Below are 5,000 nucleotides of genomic sequence, written 5' to 3' on the forward strand. Positions count from 1 at the left end.
CGGTGTGGACGTCTTTCATTGAAAGTAATCAACTGTAGCAGCCTCAGTTGAGTCCGCTGTGACACCCTAACTTGAGCGAAGAAAGAATTTTGCATGAATTAAGGTAATTAGGAAATAAATCCATACAAGGGAGCTATAAAAAAACATTTTATACAATAATTATCTTTAGAAATAGATCATAGGCCACTACAGGTTTATTCAACGAGTCGTGGCCTATGTTACCGAAATTAGATTTATCAAAACAGTATTAAGCCTCGTTATCGTCGCAATTTAATACTTTTGAGTCTGTTCTGTACATTTTTGTTTTTTTTTTGAAGAATTATTATTATAATCAAGGGGAAGCGCTAAACCCGTAGGATTATACAGCGCCTGGGGGGGGGATGTGGAAGGCATTCAGGCTTAATTCGGGGAACTGGAGCACAGATCCAATTCCCAAAATCAAGAGCCCCTCACCAACATCAAGGAACCTTCCCTGAGGGGTTTGAAGAATTGAGATATCCTAGTTATGGCAGGTAAAAAAAAAAAATGCGTCGAGTCATCCTAGTCCAGAAAATCGATGAGACTTATTTGTCCCCTGGGATTTACATCCCAAGGGAGTTGTTTTTTATTGGCCAGAAGACAGGACCTGCAGCGTCTCCTGGCATGGGTCATGATAATAAAGATGACCTGTTGGTAGTTTTTACCCTGTGTATTTCTATTTATATATATGGTGAGAATTTATTTTTAAGTGTTACTGTCTGGCATGAAAGTTACCGTGTAGGCTAAATGATCCTAGTCGATAGGCTTTAAACCTCAGTTTATCAGCCCTTTTTTTATTTACAGGATATATGCACTGAGGTATATTCCTCTCGGTGTATGTATATATGCTGAGAGTTCACATTAATCCCTATTTCAGGTATTATTCTTATCTTGTGATGACAAGACTACAGCGTAGCCTTTAAAATGGTGTAGTCAGTAGGCTTTAAACCCCATTAATCAGCCTGACGTACACGATCAACATTTCACCAAACCTCCGCCAAATAATTCCAAACACATGCAACATTGATACACCCTTGAGAATAGTCACATTTCGGAAAATTTGCACACATCTATTATACACGTGAACGGGATGCTGCATAAAATAAGTTTTAATGAAAAAACAATAATTACCAATGGTGGTTTAAGCAGACGCAGGTACGTACATCAGGGGAGACCTAATTTACTCCGCACAATTGTTTGGAAACTGTTAGAATTAATTAGGCTATGTTAATTGCGTTGTCCAAGGATAATTATTCGGTCGCTACAAGAGCGTTAGTTTCGGAATGTTATATATTAAGACGCTGAATTATACTAAACAGATGACTGAGAATAAAACTGCTCTAACTTTTAGGAAATTTAAACAAAATCCACCAATAATTCGTTGTATATCAGATGTTATTTGTGAGAGCTAATTTTGTGTTTACGATCATCACAAAATGAATCAATGTCACACATGTGAATAGGTAAATTTGTGACCAGGTCTTAACTGGGAAAACAAATGTTCCTTCAACAGGACTGTGTGTATGTATTTGTATAATTACACACACACACACACACACACACACACACACACACACACACACACACACACACACACACACACACACACACACGAACCACAGGGATGTTAGTATTTCTTCAGTCACAGAGTTGTCAAGAAGTGGAATAGTCTAGGAAGGGATGTAATGGAGACAGGATCCATAAGAGATATGATAGAGCTCATGGAGCAGGAAGAGTGACCTAGTAGCGACCAGTGAAGAGGCGGGGCCAGGAGCTGTGAATCGCCCCCACAACCACAACTAGGCGAGTACACACACACACACACACACACACACACACACACACACACACACACACAAGTGGAGAAGGTAACAGGAACTGAAGGGGACAGGCCAAACTATAAAAGGGGGGACTACACAGGTATGAGAAACTTCCTGCAGGAGGTTCAGTGGGACAGAGAAATGGTAGGAAAATCAGTAAACGAGATGATGGAATATGTGGCATCAAAGTGCAAGGAGGCAGAGGAAAGTTTTGTTCCCAAGGGAAACGGAAATAATAGGAAGACCAAAACGAGTCCTTGGTTTACCCGAAGGTGTAGGGAGGCAAAAACTAAGTGCAACAGAGAATGGAAAAGGTACAGGAGGCATAGGACCCAGGAAAACAAGGAGATTAGTAGAAGAGCCAGAAACGAGTATGCACAGATAAGGAGGGAGGCCCAGCGACAGTATGAAAACGACATAGCATCGAAAGTCAAATCTGACCCGAAACTGCTGTATAGCCACATTAGGAGGAAGACAACAGTCAAGGACCAGGTGATAAGGCTGAGGAAAGAAGGTGGAGAACTCACAAGAAACGATCAAGAGGTATGTGAGGAGCTCAACACGAGATTTAAGGAAGTATTTACAGTAGAGACAGGAAGGACTCTGGGGGGACAGACCAGATGGGGACACCAGCAAGGAATACACCAACAAGTGTTGGACGACATACATACAGATGAGGAGGAGGTGAAGAAACTGCTAAGGGACATCGATACCTCAAAGGCAATGGGACCAGACAACATCTCCCCGTGGGTCCTTAGAGAGGGAGCAGATATGTTGTGAGTGCCACTTACCACAATCTTCAACACATCCCTGGAAACTGGGCAACTACCTGAGGTATGGAAGACGGCAAATGTAGTTCCCATTTTTAAAAAAGGAGACAGAAAAGAGGCACTAAACTATAGACCTGTGTCATTGACGTGTATAGTATGCAAAATTATGGAGAAGATTATCAGGAGGAGAGTGGTGGAGCACCTGGAACGGAACAGGAGTATAAATGCCAACCAGCACGGATTCACGGAAGGCAAATCCTGTGTCACAAACCTTCTGGAGTTTTATGATAAAATAACAGAAGTAAGACAAGAGAGAGAGGGGTGGGTTGATTGCATCTTCTTGGACTGCAAGAAGGCCTTTGACACAGTTCCTCACAAGAGATTAGTGCAGAAGCTAGAGCATCAGGTGCATATAACAGGAAGGGCACTGCAATGGATCAGAGAATACCTGACAGGGAGGCAACAACGAGTCATGGTACGTAATGATGTATCACAGTGGGCACCTGTGACGAGCGGGGTCCCACAGGGGTCGGTCCTAGGACCAGTGCTATTTTTGGTATATGTGAACGACATGACGGAAGGGTTAGACTCATAAGTGTCCCTGTTTGCAGATGATGTGAAGTTAATGAGGAGAATTAAATCTGATGAGGACCAGGCAGGACTTCAAAGAGACCTGGACAGACTGGACACCTGGTCCAGCAAATGGCTTCTCGAATTTAATCCTGCCAAATGCAAAGTCATGAAGATGGGGGAGGGGCACAGAAGACCACAGACAGAGTATAGGCTAGGTGGCCAAAGACTGCAAACCTCACTCAAGGAGAAAGATCTTGGGGTGAGTATCACACCGAGCATGTCTCCGGAAGCACACATCAATCAGATAACTGCTGCAGCATATGGGCGCCTGGCAAACCTGAGAACAGCATTCCGATACCTTAGTAAGGAATCATTCAAGACACTGTACACCGTGTATGTCAGGCCCATACTGGAGTATGCAGCACCTGTTTGGAACCCGCACTTGATAAAGCACGTCAAGAAACTAGAGAAAGTACAAAGGTTTGCGACAAGGTTAGTTCCAGAGCTAAGGGGAATGTCCTATGAGGAAAGATTAAGGGAAATCGGCCTGACCACACTGGAGGACAGGAGGGTCAGGGGAGACATGATAACGACATATAAAATACTGCGTGGAATAGACAAGGTGGACAAAGACAGGATGTTCCAGGGAGGGGACACAGAAACAAGAGGCCACAATTGGAAGTTGAAGACACAAATGAGTCAGAGAGATAGTAGGAAGTATTTCTTCAGTCATAGAGTTGTAAGGCAGTGGAATAGCCTAGAAAATGACGTAGTGGAGGCAGGAATCATACACAGTTTTAAGACGAGGTTTGATAAAGCTCATGGAGCGGGGAGAGAGAGGGCCTAGTAGCAACCGGTGAAGAGGCGGGGCCAGGAGCTAGGACTCGACCCCTGCAACCACAAATAGGTGAGTACAAATAGGTGAGTACACACACACACACACACACCTTGAGCCTGTCTTACCCAGGAGAGCTAAAACTTATGAGAAAGTTTTTATAACAACCTGACGGGCAGCTGGTCTGGCCTTTAACAACCATTACATACAACTTTGTGTTGCAGCATTGGGTTATCTGTTATCCAGAACAGCACAGAGAACTCACAGGTAAGACCCCACATGGGGTGAACGGGGAAGTGGGGACACCAGAAGAATAGCTCTGGAGAGTAATGTGTTGAATCGCAGAAAAAAAAAAAAAAAAAAAGAGCCGGGGCTAAACCTAGCCGCAAGTCATTGTAAGGCAGGTATATACGAGTGTAGAGAAGGCAGGAAAAACAGTTGCTGAACGTGCTTAGTCTCGAGTTCTTGATGGTGAGAGGTGGACGACAGACAGGAGGATCACTGGAGAGAAGCTACAACTTCACGATGATTGGTCGATGATTTTTAGAGATAAAGGTGCTTCATGCTGAGTGGTGATTTTACTGCAGTTTATCAGATGGGCTATTTCTGATTTTTATTTTTTGAAAGTTGATTTTGAGATGCGAACATGTTTAAAGTTTGTTGCTGAGGTCTCTCTTATAACAGTTGCAATGGAAATAAGTAGTGCTGCAGTGGAACATTAAGTCTTCAGGGTTGCATGTAAACTCAACAGTTCCATTTTGAAGTCTGTAATGTAGTTCTTTGTAATACACTGCATCACTTTATGGTGCAGTTGTGTAGAAAGTAATATCTTGTCAACTTCTTCCATCAGGGTGGAGAGGAAATTCTTCCCCATTTTCTCCTTCCGTGTCTACTTCTTCTCCCTCGGGTATTTCTGCTTTATGTTGGTAGACTTGAGGAAAAGTTTGTGACTGGTGAGGATCAGTGGTGGTGGAAGTTGATGGA

Source organism: Cherax quadricarinatus, chromosome 66 (assembly GCF_038502225.1).
Source record: "Cherax quadricarinatus isolate ZL_2023a chromosome 66, ASM3850222v1, whole genome shotgun sequence".
Classification (NCBI taxonomy): Eukaryota; Metazoa; Arthropoda; class Malacostraca; order Decapoda; family Parastacidae; genus Cherax; species Cherax quadricarinatus.